The sequence below is a fragment of the Hylobates moloch genome, unplaced genomic scaffold, assembly GCF_009828535.3.
Source record: "Hylobates moloch isolate HMO894 unplaced genomic scaffold, HMol_V3 SCAFFOLD_11, whole genome shotgun sequence".
In the NCBI taxonomy this organism is placed as follows: Eukaryota; Metazoa; Chordata; class Mammalia; order Primates; family Hylobatidae; genus Hylobates; species Hylobates moloch.
Genome location: NW_026652286.1, coordinates 20,803,282 through 20,821,287, shown reverse-complemented (window position 1 = coordinate 20,821,287; position 18,006 = coordinate 20,803,282). Strand labels below are relative to the sequence as shown.

General features: G+C 38.7%; 1 protein-coding gene across 5 annotated transcripts in view; it reads left to right on the top strand.

Annotated features, from left to right (window-relative positions):
• Positions 1-18,006, top strand: part of BBOX1 (gamma-butyrobetaine hydroxylase 1) — a 480,949-nt gene that overhangs the window by 288,791 nt on the left and 174,152 nt on the right. For 2 of the 5 annotated variants that reach the window (XM_058446282.1, XM_058446279.1), the window contains exons 2-4: positions 11,755-11,858; positions 13,116-13,182; positions 17,191-17,288. The gene's annotated coding sequence lies outside the window, so the exon portion shown is untranslated. Of the gene's footprint in view, positions 1-11,754; positions 11,859-13,115; positions 13,183-16,223; positions 16,268-17,190; positions 17,289-18,006 lie in introns of those variants that run through there. The other 3 variants (XM_058446281.1, XM_058446283.1, XM_058446284.1) reach the window with 2 other exon arrangements.

Sequence of the window (18,006 nt, the reverse complement as noted above, 5' to 3'; positions counted from 1 at the left end):
GTGGGGAAGCCTCACAATCATAGCAGAAGGCAAGGAGGAGCTAATTACATCTTATGTGGATGGCAGCAGGCAAAGAGAGAGCTTGTGTAAGGAAACTCCCATTTTTTAAAACCATCAGATCTCATGAAATTTATTCACTATCACGAGAACATCACGGGAAAGACCCACCCAATAATTAAATTACCTCCCACCAGGTCCCTCCCACAACACGTGGAAATTCAAGATGAGATTTGGGTGGGGACATAGCTAAACCACATCAGTGGGTCTAACCTGTTAATCCCCTCGCCTGAGGTTCTTGTTTGATCTCTGCATAACTCAAACTGCTCATTTGAGAATTAGTCTTTTTCTGAGGTGGACATCTGAGGTTTTCATCAAATTCTCAAAGAAGCCCAGGACCCCAAAAAGGTTAAGAATCATTGGTGTAACCAATCAATGCCAGTCAAATGAGAAAAAACAGGGATTGTTTAAACTTTTCATTCTCTTCTTCTATCCAAAGGTCTGGCTCAGATGAATTCATAGAGACACACCCTTTGGTCTCCCTTTTTGGTGCATGACACCATTTTCCATTTCCATTTTTACATTTTCGGCTTCACTCTCATGCTCCAGGTTCCAGATAATTTGGTCATGGTCTGGCTACTCTCCAAAGAGAAATACATTTTTTAAAATGTGCTGCTTGTTCATGTTTGATTATAAAGAATTATTCTCGAAAGTATTTCTGAGCTGGAACATTTCTGTTAATTGCACTGACACATCGAAGACCAGTTTTCTAGGGGTAAAGTATGCATGAGAAATACAAGATGTCATATGAAGTAGACAGATGGAAAGTTTTTTTGAAAAAAAATATATCCTGACAGTCATTATTCTATGTCATTAACGTAGTCTTGGAAGGCAAGTTAGTGAAGAAAATTTGAGAACACATTGTTTTACCAACAAGGAAGTCTAAATAGAATAGTTGCAAAATAGCTCATATGCTTTTGTTGACACGGATCATTTTTCTTTATTGCCTAGTTTTGCTTTTTTCCTTGAGAAGATGTATAAACCCAGTATGTTGCTGTGTTTAAAAGTCTTTTAATTAGGCTTCATGGTACAAAGCATGGTTCAGTGAAGGAAACACAGATGTTGGGGTAGAGAAGCACACCCAGTTTTATTGCCTATTTTAGCAACTTCTCTGTTCTGTGCCTGAAAACCCTAAGATTAATGCCAGCTGTAAGAACTCAGCCTCCCAAGTGGTTGGGTGAAAGAAGACATCTCCTTCCTGAACAGACCTGAAGAAATCAGGGAGAAATCTCTCCTAGAAAACCAGGCAGGCTCAGACTCATTCCATGAACTTAAGAGCCCACTTTCACTGTCTCTGTTAGGAATAAGTAATGGTGATAGAAATCAGTCAAATGAATTCAGATGCTTCATAAGATGGTAGCAAAAATCTGCTGGATTTGAGGCCCCAATTCTTGAAGTTTAGATTTTAGGTAATTACTGATGCTTATTTGCTGTGTGAAGTGCTTCTTTTCTCAAATTCATTTTATGGCTGAATATTTCCAAGCAGAAAATAGGCACCAAATGTCCCCATGTGGCAATAAGTCCCTGTGTATTTTATCCAAAAAGTAATGTTGAGTCATGTGTAATAAATACTCATCTTTGAACCTGCTAAGCATCCTGCAGTTCGAGAATTTTGTAATTTTAGACATCCACCCAAAAGAGGTGAGTGGGAGCCGTGAAGCATATTCAGGAGGGCCCTTACCTTCACACTCCAATATTTTCTATCCCCCAATCTTAGTTCTGCCCTATGAAAGCACACACAATAAGCTTAATCCTGTGGCTACAAGGCAGGCCTTCAGATAAGTTTAGACAGCTATCATGACAGCACTAAGCCCTTTCTTCCCTGAGTAAATGCCTCCAGAGCGCTGAACCAGTCCTTGCATAACATGCTTTCCAAGTCACTCACTGCTATAGACTAAATGTCTGTGTCTCCTCCAAATCCCTTTGTTGAAGCCCTAATCTTCAATGTGATAGCATTTAGAGGTGGGGCGTTAGGAGATAATTAAGTTTAGGTGGATTCAGGAAGGCGTAGCCATTGTGATGAGATTAGTGCCCTTAGAAGATGAAGAGATCAGAACTCGCTCTCTGTGTGCATGCACCATGGAAAGGCCATGTGAGAACGGCAGCCCTAACCAAAACTCCAACCATGTTGGCACCCTGATCTCAGATTTTCAGCTTCCTAAACTTTGAGAAATATGTCTTTTGGTTTAAGCCATCCAGTCTGAAATATTTGTTATTGTAGCCTAAGCTGACCAAGATACCAACCTTGTCCCTCTTCTCTGAATGTGCTCCAGGTTATTCCTATTTCTCCAAAGCTAATATCACCTAGAACTAAATATAACATGTTATCAATCCAGGTGACTGCCCCACCCCATATCCTTGAGGTTATATGATGCTGCTTATGTGGCTTAAGCCTATTTTCTACCATACTTGAATAAACTTTCCTCTCTTTCCTTGGTACTCTCATTTTGAAAGATTATCTTTCCATGAGTGTGGATGAGAGTCAACTGCTATGTAGTTACTAAATGCTGAGTATAAAGTATAACCTATGATAACACATAGATAATATATAATTTATTATATAAATTTATGAGAGCTATGTAACATAAATATTATAACATATATAATATAATGAAGAGAAGTAAGGTGCTTCCCTGCCTGAGAGACTTAGAGGCTAGTCTGAGACACAAAGTAAAAGCATCTAATGATCCTCCAAGTCAGCTATTTCCAACATCAGAGGAATAAGACAGCTCATAGAGGGGAGATTCTATAATATGCTAAGGTAAGCAGGGATCATTCTAGAGAGAACATGGCACTTGGCAATAGAATTGCTAGCTAGAGAGAAGCCTAACAATTCATTCATTCCACAAATATTTATTTTTGCAGTTATTACATTCCAGGAACTAAAAGGGAAAATTAATTTAATTAGGGCTCAGAGGATGTCCTCATGTAACCTGTTTTCTAGAAGCTTCAAGGATTCCCCAAGTGCTCATATGCTTTTCTAAACAGGCCTTCTGGAAAGCAGATGAGAGTGCCAAAATCAGTTAACACTTCCTTTGCAGTAGTCCACTGAGAAGAAAAAAGACACATGAGAACTTTGCATCCACATCTGTCCCCAATTATGACTGATTTTCACTCTGCTCAGATGCAAGATGTGGATACCCTTGTTGGCCTATGTAACTGAGTCATTGGCATTAGACCTGAAGAAAATAAAAGACACTGGTCACTCACAGGATGGTGATTATGCCTGGGCTCATCATGAAAGAACCCACCCATTGCAGGGATCTGTGCATGGTCTCCTCCTCATGATCACCCTCAGAGACTAGAAACTAAGTCCAAATATAGAAAAAGTCCACCATGGATCTATTAGAATATAACAGAACTGAGAGAGGTTTCAGAAAATATCTAGTGCCAAAAAGAGCAGTAGCTTTCTTTTGTTTTAATCTCATGTACATTCTTGGCATTGAAAGTACTCCAAAGCCAAAGTGGCTTCTTGTAGCATCATGTTGAGATGAAGTCTGACCCTGCAGACAGATTCAATGGAATGTTTAGTAATTGATTAACTATGACTGCCTTTGGCATAGAAGGAATAAGTTGGGAAAGTAGTGCCACATATTTGCAATTTAGTTTAATGCCCTCATTATACAAATGGAAAAACTAGGACCAGAGAGACAATACCTTCCCCGAGGTCACACAGCTGGTGCAACCTATTACCAACACTGGGATCAATAGGTCCTTTTGTCTTCCTACATCTCTTCCTTTTCAGTTTCAACTTTTGCTTCAGAAAAATTAATCCTAGACCCTAAGTCAGATGATCTTGAATTTGGTCCTGGCTTTGTTAACTAAAAAGATGAGCAACCTATTAGAATTTCTTACAGTAGTAAATCCTAGAAGAGACCACAAGGATAGCCCAATCAATGCACTCATTCTGTAGGTGAGAAAATGGGTCCAGAGAGGTTTCCATGAATTAGTAGAAAAGCTAGGATTAGAACATATTTCCAAAGTCTTATCCCTGATACTCCTTCACAGTGTCCTTTCTTATTTGTAAAATCTATTTATTAAATAAGCATTCATTGGGTACCTGGTAGGTGACATGCATTGGGCCATTGTCAGGGGGGATATAAAGGTAAGTTCATGGTTTAGCAGGGGAACTGGTTGTTCAAATACTTTTCTTACAGTTTGATGAGTGCCAAAAAAAGGCTTGTGTAAAGGTGTAAAGTGTCACATAAAGAGAGGGAAGGAGCACTGAACTCTTCCTGAGTCATGACAACATTCACAAATAAGGTGAATGTTTTGTTGAGTCTTAAAGTATAAATAGGAGTTTTGTAAGAATACAGAGTGGGCCAGGGCATTCCAAATAAATAGTACCACATGAGAAAAGGCACAGAAATATGAAGAGGCATGACATAGCTTAACAACCACAAGTCATCTGGAAACTCAAGAAAGGTAGACAAGATCTTGTGCATGACACTAAAGGATTCAGACTTGAACTAGGAAAGCAGTGATGAGTCATTAGCATATCAGAAAAAGGAGAGGGGCAGGATCAATTCCTTGCTTTGGAAAGATAATGATAATATTCTGAACAGAAGAATCAGAAGTTTAGGAGACCAGCTAGGAAAAAATTGCTGGGGACTATATGAGAGAAAATGGCAGCCTCCGTAAAGCTAGTAAAGTTGTAGGAATGTGTAGAGAACTGACTCAGAGACCATTGCAGAGTTATAATCAATGGTCTTGATTTATGTTGGATACAAGAGCTAAGGGAGAGAAAATACCAAGAAATGAAAATAATGCATTCTGTTTATCTTATAGGATAATATTAATGAAATAATTTTGTGGATAAGAAAGTACTTGGGGACAAAAACAACAACACGCAAAGCTCTTTAATATGTAAGGCATTTTTATTATCACAAGATCTTATTACCAAATACTCTGTTGGTTTGCTCTGTGGCACAAAGACATGGGCCAAATGCATTTTGAACAAAGAAACATGACAAAAGGAAAAGTGCAATGTATAGTGTTGGATTATCCATTTGCTCCTCCAATAGTCATTGGCAACATTATGGATTAGGCTTTGCAAAGTGGGAGAAACAGAGAGATGAACCAACCACACTCTCTGTGGAAGCATCAAAGGTTATTGTTTACATTTGCTTTAAGAAACTTACCTATTTCAGTAAAGAAGCACCCTCTCAGAGTTTCTCCAACCAAATTATATAATAGACCTTTGAAGAGAACTAACTTAGGTGAATGGCAGAAGACGTTTAAATGTGTGAATCTGGTTTAGCTACTCCACCAATAAGCTGCCAAATTGAGCTTTTTGGTAATTATCAAAACATCTGTAATAGGATTAGTGTGTCAAAAACAGCTGCTGCTTTCTTGGTAGAAGAAGAGGTGGGGAATTGGGACATGGACTTCACTTTAGCCCAGATGTTTCTCATTTGGAGAAAGGATAAAGGATAGACACTGAGTCAGTGAGAAGGCATCAAGACAAGAGTGAAAAAGGACATGATTTCAAATTGCACTGGCCCTAAGTTGACTCAAGTGCATACCATGGGCATGTGGTGAGCAAAGCTTCCCTGCTCTCCACAGTACTGGGAGCTAGCCTTGTTTGCCAAAAAATGTCCTAGTAAAAATATTTATATGAAAACAACACAAAGGCAGTGTTAAGAGCACTGCTGACCCCTTACAGTTTGACCTCATCTTTCCACCGCAATAAGAACTTGGAAAATCTCCCTCTCTATGTGAATTATGCAAGACTCTTGGTTACACTAGGTGGTTGAGCACTTCCTTCTGGCTATGAGCCTTCAAAGACTGGGAGGAGCATGTGGGAAGCTCCAGTGAATTACAGGAATACTTCCATGAAAGAGGCTGCTTCTGCTGAGAAAGTCTGTACGAGTTACTACAAAATTCAGACTGTAGCTCTCTACTTGTAGAGTAACCTTGCTGAATCCAACCATGTATTCAAGTAATCAATGGGCAAATATTTATTGAGCACATACAATGTATAAGGCAATGTGCCAAATGCAAGGACAGCATGGAACGGGACAGACAAATTTCCTGCCCTTATTTGTCCTCATAGTCCAGGGAAAATATGATTGCTCAAGTAAGAATTTAAATTGCAATTGTCATAAATATTGCAAAAGACAGCTGACCAATGAATTTAGTCATGTCATAGTTTTTACAGCTTTAGGTTGTTCTGCATGTGTGCAAAGTGCTGGTCATTATGTTGCAGAATCCAGTAAAACCAGAATCTAATATAAATGAGCCTTCAACTCCCATTTTTTAAAATTAGAACATTATCTTAGGCCCTCCCACTTTGGTACTACCTATGACAATTTTCTGCCTTCCCTTCGTCCAATATCTACTCAACTTCTGACTCATTAGCTCCCATTCTGTGTGCTTTTGTTTTTACTGATGAGAATTCTGTTTTTGCATCCATCATGCACAATGAAACACCCTTCTAGGAGAAGATTAGCCAAGGATGACTTCACTTAACTAATGGTCAGTCCCAGGACAGAGCTAGACTCAGAGGGGGCCTTTAGGGATAGGGCTGAGCAAACTCTTTGGCCAATTATGAAGGCAAGCCTTCTCTTTGATGGCCTGCACCTCCTCAGTAGGCACTATTTCTTCCTGTTGCTTTTTTTCTTTCTTTCTTTGCTTAGAACAACCTTTTTCCTTATCTCTAGCTTTCAAAATCATATTAGTTCTTCAAATATCACCTTAATTGTCACCCTTTCTGTGGGATTTTCCTGCTTCCCACATGCCTGATAGGCAGCTCCTTTAAACTCCCTTAGTACTTTGTAGTTCTCTTGGGATATCAGAGCCTGTCTTATTTTATTTTGCTGATATTTTATTTTGCTTCTAACTAAAATGAAACTATGTCTTATTCATCTCTGTATTCTGTGCAGCCAGTGGTACAAAACTTTACATACAGTATGTACTTAATTGGAATAGTTTAATATAGATCTTCAAGTTAAAGTAAGCTTATTTTTGAATTTTGACACTGCCTTTACAAGGAGACAATTCACTTATCTCTGGACCTGCTTATTCATCTCATCAAAAAGTAGAATAACAACAGTGACTTTATAGGGTTGCTAGGAGCAGCAAATGATGTGTCATATGGAAATCCCTAGCCTAGAATATGGCTCATTGGGGAATTCTATAAGTGTTTGTTACCTTTTCTTCTCAATAGTGTTTATTGAATTAAAAATGAATTGAAACTAAGAAAACTGAATTTGAAAGATATTGAAATAACCCACATTTTCCCAAAATTCTACTTCACTTTTTTTTTTGTAATTCCATTGTTTAGAGCAAGGGTCTGTAGTCAAAACCTATGGGCCAAATCTAGTCAAACCCTTGTTTTTGCAAATAAAGTTTACTGAAACACACTGTGCACATTCATTTACATATTTGCTATGACTTCTTTCACATTACACCTGTAAAGTTCCATAGCTGCAACAGAGATCTTATGGCCATGGCTGGCAATGTGTAAAATACTTAATCCCTTAATCCCCAGCCTTTTGCAAGAAAAGTTTGCCAACCCATGGTTTCTAGTTAAGTTGGGGCTCTTTTTTCAGAAAACTTCTATGAATATTCAAATATACTATCTCCAAAAGGTGATGTGTCAAGTCACTTTCACTTGTTGTCATATTATCTTAGATCAAATTACCAGATGAGATTTTAAAGCAAATAGTAAGAATTAAGGGAGAAATTCTGGCGGTGGCAATAAAAGAAGGGAAGTACTGGGCCAAAGTTGTTGACTCACAAAATAGAGAAATAAGCTTTGTTTTGTGAGCAGTGGAGTGAAGAGCTGAGAATCCACCATGAAAGCAATGGTTGGTGAACCCGAAGAAATGAAATCTGAGTAAGCGGAAGAGCAGTGGCAATAGTAATACTAGTTACTCATCTTTACCAGAGTTCCCAAGAACACAGAGATTGAGACAAAGGCTATATGCCAACGCCCCCCAAATTATTGAGACTGAAATCCCTGAAAACAGAAGTAAAATAAAGGGAGGAATGAGTCATGGAAAGGAGAGTCATTTCAATAGCATGCTCATAGCAAGCACTGCTGAATGCTCAGTCCCACGGGGCACCTTGAGAGAAATGCCTGAAACTACTGCACTCTAGAGCTGTCGGGGAGCAAAAAGAAAGCCCAGCTCTGAGCTCCTGTTAGTCAAAGTGTTCACAAGATATTGAGTCCACCTCATCTCAGAATTGCACCTTCTCACCTGGGGAAGCCACAACCTGAGGCAGCAGCAGTGACGTCCACGGCACAAGTCACGGCATGAGGAGTGAGCCCATAGGTGCCCACGAGCCTCATCTGCAGCCTGCAACTGGCAGTCTTGCTGGCCTGGCCGAGTAAACCAAGGCACCAATGTGGGCACCTCTCAAGGTCTGTTGAGCCCCAGGGGCAACAGGGAAGCGCTGGCATGGGAAGGGCAAAGTGAGGCAAGCCACTGCCAGGTCATGAAAGCCAGCGACACAAGGCAGCGAGAAACTTCCTCACAGTGGGGCTGTTTGGCCAAGAAATAGAGTACCAAAAAGACACAGCCCCCACCATGGAGAGCTGCCATGTGGATTAATCAAAATCCAAACATCCCTTCTGTGGCCTGCAGGAAAACATTTGACACTGGGCAAACTTCATTGAGAGTCATCAGCCACATAGGCAAACACTCACAGAATCTGCAGAGGCTCTTAAACTAGGCCAGCAGATTACAGCGACTGCTATTGAGCACCTTATTGAGCACCTGCTATAGCTAGGCCATCTTCAGACATGTATATATTTTCAATCCTCAGGAGACCACCATGAGGGCGAAACACTAGTCTGCACTTTACATATGAGTAAACCCAGGCCCAGAGTGGTTAAGTAACTTGTTCAGATACTTTCACTTATTTGAGACATATGGAAAAGAGACCAAATCCATCCTAGGTGGCCCCAGGGAACGGAACTGAGGCCAATGAGTAGAAACTACTAGAAACCAGTACTGAAAATAGGAACTTTCTAAGAGTCTGAGCCAGTATTCCAACAATGCTACATGCGATCAGAAGAGAAAGTAAGGTGCCCACAGATGGCACTAATGAGTACATTGTGGATTTCTCTGGGAGAAAAGCAGGATTCTTTGGTCTGGTGAAGAATGAACTAGATGAAGCCAGAAGTCCTCCAGGATCAATACCAACACACTTTTACTGATGTCATTTTAACATCAATGCAGGAGAAGAAAAGATACTTATAAAATAATGGTAATATCCACCAGTATTCAGCTTTTAATATGTACCAAGCACTTGGCAAATAGCTATATATATATACAAAATTTAGTCTTCATAACAACTATGAGTTAATTATTATCATTATTGTCAATTCACAAAAGAGAAAACTGAGACTGGCAGAGGTAAATCACAGAACCTTGCCCAAGGTTCCCAGCTAGTAAATGTCAATAATTGACTGCCTGCTAAAGCCAATGCTTTCCTCTGCTGCCTCAAATATTCTGCATTTCTCTGTTGTTGTGAACTCAAAATTTTGGAGCCTGAGCGCCTGCGAAAGAAAAGCCACATGTAAAGACACTAGATGGGTCATTTTGGTAGATAAAGCTGCGTTTTAAACAGCTTTAACATTTTTTTCTGTCCACGTTTTCTGAAAATCCTTTCCTCATGAATCCTTTATTTTTCCATTGCATTTAAACACCTCCCAGACTGTTTGCTGCCATTTAAAATGTTTTGAAAAGAATTTTTGCAGGTTTCTTCCAATGAAAAACCAACAAAGTCATCAAAAGACAGACTGTTTTTTTTCCCCGCCTCAGAGTGAAAATCACATTGGGGAACAACAAGGAAATTGAAATAAGAAAAACTAGCACCGGGAGCAAGACGTTAGTACAACAAAGGGCTCGTGACCGGTAATAATTTTAGGTGATTCAGGCACAGTCAAATCTGCAGAAAATAAAAATAAGAAAGGAGGAAAACTTCAGCATTCTGAAGGCTCTGGCACCAAAAAGCCAGTGACAAGATAGCCCAAACTGCATCCACGGAAAATCACAGCTGCAGCAAACCGCAGGCTGACGGCTAAAAGCTACCGCTGCGTTGTTTCCAATCTCCGCCTGAGACAGCACACATTTATCAGTGGTCTGTAATGCCTCGCAGCAAAAAATCTTTAACTGCTTAAACTATATTTTAATTTTGAAAAGACACATCTTGCTACAATTTACTTTTTTTATTTTTCACCCTAACAGAAATGTTTCGCCTTGAATTATAATCTAACACTTTCCTCTCTTTGGGGTTGAGAGTAGAGGCTCTGGAATCAGACTGCTCTGGTTTTTAATGTTGGTTCAAATACCTAATTTAGAGATGTGACCCTTAGATAAGTTACTTTACCATGCTAAATCTCCATTTTCTCATCTGTAAATAGAGATGATAGCAGCTCATTCCTTATACAGCTGTTACTTGGAGTAAATGAAATAATGTATGTTAAGTGCTTGAAACAGATCCCAGCACATAGTAAACTTTCTTAAAAAAATTAGCAGTGACTATCATTTTTCATCCCCTTCTGTCCATGTGAAAGAAAGAGGTTATTTTTCTAAGGAAGTCAAAATCTGAGGATAGACCATGTATCAAACTGTTGAGGGCCAAACTTGTAAATAAAGTTATATAAGTTTCAGAAAAAGTTAATTTTCCACCCCACCTTCCTGTGCCGATCATCTCTTCCTGTCCTTTTAAGATACTCAAAATTTCCATGTGCCTCATATTCCAGTCCAAGAAACATGCCCTCTGGGTGGGATACTCCCATGAATGTTTTCTCCAGAGATAGCTCAACTTCTACTTCTTGCTCTGCCTTCCACGATAAAGACCTTCCTTGATCTGCAACTGTAATTCCTCTTTCTGTAAAAGGTTCTCATTCTCAAGATAATACAGGAATTATGAGAAGATTCAATGAGATGATACATGTAAAGTTCTTAGAGTAGTTGCTGGCACACAGTAAGACTAAGTGTCAGCTATTAATGTCTAATATTAATACTCCTCCTTTCCCCTTGACAGAAACAAAACTCCTTTATCTGTGTGGCCTCATGGCCCTTCTACCTACTCTCTGTTACATCAGTAGGTTATCCTGCTCATGCAGTATATGACTTTTTTTGTTTTTGAGATGGAGTTTCGCTCTGTTGCCCAGGCTGGAGTGCAGTGGCATGATCTCGGCTCACTGCAAGCTCTGCCTCCTGGGTTCACGCCATTCTCCTGCCTCAGCCTCCTGAGTAGCTGGGACTACAGGCGCCCGCCACCACACCCAGCTAATTTTTTCTATTTTTTAGTAGAGACGGGGTTTCACTGTCTTAGACAGGATGGTCTGGATCTCCTGACCTCATGATCTGCCTGCCTCAGCATCCCAAAGTGCTGGGATTACAGGTGTGAGCCACCGCGCCCGGCCAGTATATGACATTTTAAACAACTCCAATTCTCGGACCACAAAAGGATGAATGACTAATGGTGAGCACTGGGAATCTGACCATTATGGCCTCCTCCTGAAGTCACGTGTGACTCTTGCCCCAATTTATTCGATATCTTGTCTGTATATCCCCCATCATAATTCTTCTTATACCTAATTGCTTTTGTACGTTCCATGTCTCGCTCTCTCCCACTAGATTATGTGCTTCTTAATGGAAAAACATTAATCTTATTTATCTATTTTTTTTCCAAAATCTCATAAAGTAGGTATAATATGCTTATTTACATTTTTAGATAGAAGAACTCCTTGGGACCAAGTTTAAATCCTGGCACAAAGACAGCTACGTCTTGAGTCTATAAGGGAACCAAGTCATACCCCTTACAAGTGGCAGATTCAGGTACGTTATACATATGTGCACAATTTAAGCAGTTGGATCTACTTTGCTTTAAAACCTGACACTCTACTGGTATACTACTTTGCTTCTAACTGAATAGCTACTGCTGTTCTGTCTTAGTGGGGGCCATTTAACACAAAATGCAGAGACTATCATAGAAGTCTGTGATTGCCTGTGACATTTGCCTATCTCACCCTTGACTAGGCCACTACTCAAGCTGTTCACTGTGATGTAGGATCTACTGGCAGCCCTTGAGCCTGGTTGCTTAGTATATTAAGCAATATACTAATGATTATGTATGGCATTATCTATACTTTATTTCTGGCATAGAAACTTTTGCTTTTTGATTTTTAATAGAAACCAGACATCACGTCATTGATGTGTCATCAGAAGCAGTGCCAGACTTCCTGTTCTCCCTGGGAAGGATTCAATGGCTAGCGAAAAATACATAGAGGAGGTCACCCTGGGGATTCAGCCCAAACGTACACATGCCAAAAAAATGCCAAATCCAGGGCCTCAAGATATGAAATCAATTTTGCACAGATGCAACGGGGCAGCTTCTGAACTGAACTGCCAGCAAGCCTCGGATTTTCATTCTTTGGTCAAATAGGGATGTTCCAACAATATTTCAATGTCTGTGCTATAAGCAAGATTCACAGAGGTGAAATATGTGTATATTTACCCACATATATAGATATGGTACCTTCAAAGAACAAATATATAAATGGTTCAATCTTCCAGAATAGATTAAAATTGTATAATAATAGAGGTAACAGATGTGTCCTGACATACTGGTGGAGTACATAAATAGTAGAAAACTGTGTGTGCATTAGAGTCTGAGGAAAAAAGACTTTATGAAATTCTGGTACAAATCATGTGTATAATTTCTCCTTTTTGTAATATCATAAAACATTAATATTATTGACTACTGTTAATCAAGTTGTACCAAAGTGAGGTACACATTTTTAAGGAGGTTATCTCCACGTTTGCACTCAGGAAAAAATATATAACATTTGCAAACTGCATAGCTTAAATAGCCTTGCATACTCACTCTATCAAATGCATTTGGGAAGAGGTTCATTCCTTTGTTAGTGTCTAACATAATCGCCTATGGGACATCCATTGTCAGCTAGCTTTGAGGAGCCACAAACCCCATACTTTGAAATATTATAAAGAGGCTGGTGCTAGGAAGGAGGTCAGAAGCCTGCAGAAACTCCAGTATAAAGCTCAGAAAAAATGTCTGTGTTTGTTCACCCTCAGGGCATTCCTACTCCAGGATAAGGGGCACTTGGAGAGAGTAAAGTCTCCCACCTTCCAAAGGCTACAGGTAATAAGGATAGTATTTAATAATGTTTGATTGTTGTATTTATTTGGGCAATAATGAGGGTGTGAAACCCTTTGGTTAATTTTTATGATCTGAATTTTTATTGTCATTGCAAATAAAATAATCAAAGTTCTAACACAGAAAAGAATTCACCCAGTTTGGGGGCAGATTCTTAAAAAGGATGGGATGAAGATACTTTCAGGTAAAAAGGAACAGCATTTGAACAGGCAGAAAGCAGTAGTAATGCTAATAATAATAATGTGCATTTACTATGTGATTATGCTAAAGTACCATGCTTAATAATTCATATGCATTCTCTCAAGGTATGTCCCCAAAATCTTTAAGTTAGATGTTCCATCAACATTTTGCAAATGATGCAATGAATTGGAAACTCTCAATGAAGCAATACAGCATACTTGAGGAGACAAGTAGTCTGTTAGTTCTGGAGTACAAGCGCCTCTGAGAAAGCAAGAAAAGTAGACTTATGTTTTGTATTCAAGTCTAATATTAATAATACAATTAGCGTGAACAGTTATGGGACAGAAAAGCTTCTCAATGTTTTTTTCTCCCCCATTTAATGCTAAGATGTTTCTCAAGGCAAGACTATTTTGAATGACTATACAGCTACCTATTGGATTTCCTTTGTTCTTTTAGTTCTCTAGACTTTAATCCAGGTTGCAGTCCTCTGAAATTAAAGAGTAAATGGAAAAGATATGAAACATCCAGTGACTTTTTCGCCATCTAGGTATATAAAATTCTATACTGTCAGTTATTAAGATGGCTTAGTTCTTTTGGGCTGCTATAACAAAATATCAGAAACTGAGTAGCTATAAACAGCAGTCATTTATATCTCACAGTCTGGAAGGCTCGAAGTCTGAGCTCAAAGTGCCTGCAGATTTGTTGTTTGTTGAGGGCCTGCTCACTTTCTGATTCGTAAATGGCCCCTCATGTGATAGTTCTTCACATAGTGGAAGAGACAAGGCAGCTCTCTGGGGCTTCTTTTATGAAGGCTTTGCCCTAATGATCTAATCACCTCCCAACGTCCTTGCCTCCTAAAATGATCACACTGGTGATTAAGTTACTTATGAAGTTTGGGGAGACACAAACATCAGACCATAGCATAGGGTTTGCCATGGTACCTATATAGATCCCTCATGATGGAATTAGGCCCCTTATATAAGGGGTTGAGGGACTGGATCAGTCTAGGAACTCCTCTGATGCTTAACCTGCCAGTGCCTTCATCTTGGACTTCTTAGCCTCCAGCACTGTAAGAAATAAATTTCCATTGTTTAAAATTACCCAGTCTTGGGTATTTTCTTATAGTAGCCCTAACAGATAAGGACAAATGTCAAGCTGCCTTGTGAACTTTCTGTGCTGCCAAAAATTAAAACAAAAATTAAGATGTCTCTTCCCTTGCAAATTTGCAATGAATAGACTTCTGAGTTTAAACCAGAGTTCCAGAAGATTTTATTACCTTCAATGTAAGTGCAGAGGAGATGTTTATATTTCAAAATATATATAACTTTATTATTAAAGAGAGTCCACCTCACCTTCAATTTAAAGTAATTAATCTGCAATGTAATGACATGCTAAAAAGCAACTAACAAGAGAAAAATCTAACAGAATTCCATAAATGATCAACTAACATGGATTAATATCAATATTTGGCAGTATCTTTGTGGAAAAATGTTTTAAAGATGAAATGTGTTTTACATATAATATTACAGGTAAGCATTAACAGAAGCAAATTTGCAGTTGATTTTGTTAAGAGAGAACACCACCTTTGAACTTCAATTAAGAAAAACATTATCCTCCCCAAAAAATTCAGTTTTCTCATTAGTGGATCTGTATCACAAATAACATTATTATATATAATGTGACATATTATTACATATAACATTATATTATTATTACATTTAGGGAAATTTGGCTTATTTTGTATTATAAGTATCTATGAAATTCCCATTTTTGCCTCTTGACTGTTTGCTACAACAAAGTCTGAAATATTTATTATCTGTTCCTTTACGGAAAAAGTTTACCAATCCTAGGTCAAGATAAACTGCGGTAAAATGAACCCTGAAATGTCAATGGTTTAATACGAGAGGGGTTTATTTACTGCTCATGGCTCAGCCTAATGTGGGTCCTGCAATTCTTCATGCCCTCCTCCAGTGGTGACACAGGGATCCAGGCATCTTTCATCTTGCAATTCTGTCATTTTGGAGTTCTTTATTTTCACACTTTTATTTGAAAGGGAGAGAATAAGAAAAATTCACAACTGTGTATCTAGGTTGGAATGGAAGTGATGTATCACTTGTGATCATATTTGAGAGTCGCCAGAATAGGATAATATTTAATGACATGGTAATGAATGAGATTATATACAAAGAAAATAGAATGAGAAGAGGAAAATCACTCAAGGAACATACCCCAACACACCTTGATATATAGCTGCCCAGTCAGAAAGAGGAAAATAAATATAGAAGGCCGTTGAGAATGACAGCCAGAAGAGAAAGAAAACCAGGAGACTTTGATATCACAAAAGCCCAACAAAGTCCCAAAATGAAAAGAGAGAGTTATAGCCTGTGATATCAATTACTAAGTGTTAAGTGTGACTAAGACAATTCAAAATTCCCATGAACCAAATTTCCCACACCTGTATAATAATATATTGATAATATCTACTTCAAAAGATCCAATATGAAGATGAAAGGTAAATATATATTTGAAAGTACTATAATTCCTACAGGAATTATGATAATGAGTATCATTGCAGTCACATGACAGAGGCACCTCTACTCTGTGCCAAACTTCCTTGAAGAGTTAGAATTCTCCCATAACCTACCTTAACCATTGCCACCAACTTAACATATCAGATTTTACCAAACTAGTTTGGGTGTGGAAAATCACAGTCTAATTGAAATTCAGTGATTCCCAGCCTGAAGCATTTCAGAGGCAGACCTAACTGAGTATATGAATCTCTCTTTCAGTAGAATGGGAGTGGTGTGTTAAATCTTTACAATTTTTCTGGGACAAAGAACCAACTCAAGCTGGCAGCTACTGAGCCACCACAAGGCCATAGGCAAACACAGTAAGCTATAGATTGAAATTCTAGTAAATAGTGCCTCAAACTGCAGGAAATCATAAAAGCAGCTGAATGAAAGCTGTGTCTGATGCTCTGTGGACATTAGGCATGACCAACAGTGAAGGTTAAAATAAACAAATATAAAAATATGTCTCTACTTAACTCTAACCTTTCACTTCACAAATTTTTATTCAAAGACATTTGCAAAAGTACAGAGGGTTGGTTATGTTTTTCTTTTTTACTTTTTTATGATACATTGAAATTATCCAATTGAAACCATATGTTGGCTCAATAATTCTCAATTGCAAAATGCTCACCATTTCAAGAGCCAATAAAAAGGGGAGGGACTAATGTAGCAAGATAAATACTCTTGGACAGATGGAACCCTGTGTTTCCAATCTATCGGAAAGGAGGAAAAGCTGCCTCTTTGATTAATTATGTACAGAACAGAAATGCAATGCCTCTGAAGTAATGATGCACTGATATATTGGAAAACACATGTAATTTGGAGAGAAACAAACCTAGGTTCAAGACCATCTTTTCTACATTTTCACTCTGTGTTCTTTTAAAGCATTTGTAACCTCACTGAGGCTCACTTTCATTTCCTGTAATATGAAGCTAATAATGCCTTCCTTGCATAACTGTAATGTAGAACAAATAAGCTTAAGAAGATAAAGAATGCATATGTCTGTCATATAGTTGGGGCTTGACAATAAATAAAATGGATGATAACTTAATATGGTTTGGTTGCGTCCCCATCCAAATCTCATCTTGAATTGTGGTTCCTACAATCCCCATGTATCGTGGGAAGGACTTGGTGGGCGGTAATTGAATAATGGGGAAAGTTACCTCCATGCTGTTCTCATGATACTGAGTGAGTGCTCACAAAATCTGATGGCTTCATAACGGGCATATCCGTCTTTGCTCAGCTCTTCCCCTTCCTGCTGCCATTTGAAGAAGGATGTGTTTGCTTCCCCTTCCACCATGATTGTTAAGTTTCCTGAGGCCTCCCCTGCCCTGCAAAACTGTGAGTCAATTAAGCCTCATTCCCTTACAAATTACCCAGTCTCTGATATTTCTTCATAGCATTTCCACATTAAGGAACCAGAGAACAAAAGAAGTTAAATAACTTGGCTGAGGTCTTGTAAATATAAAGCCAGTTTTTAAAAACATATGGGAATCTATAGTTTGTACAACTTTCTGCCTCTGGTTTACTGAAAAATACAGTATCCATGAGAAATTAGGCATCAAACTTTTACCAAAATAATATTACTGAAAGGAAAAATTGGAAATTGAAGAACATGAAAACCACTTTTTAATTTTTATCCCTGCTTGAATACAGCTTTAGAGTTCACAAAAGGTGGTTATATGTATCGTCTCACCTCATCTTTAAAACTCAAGCATTCCATTATTTTAATTTCCAGTTTAAATCAATGCTTAGAATAATGCCTGACACATAACAGGTGTTCAATAAATCCTTGCTGAGGTAATGAACATAAGTACAAATGAATGAATTTATTGCCTAGAGCCCTTAGAGCCCTTGCTGAGAAAGATGCACAGCTAAGATAGAAAGCATGTTGTGCCTGGGCACAGTGGCTCACGCCTGTAATCCCGCACTTTGGAAGGCCAAGGCGGGTAGATCATGAGGTCAGGAGTTCGAGACCAGCCTGGCCAACATGGTGAAACCCCGTCTCTACTAAGAATAAAAAAATTAGCTGGGTGTGGTGGTGCACACCTGTAGTCCC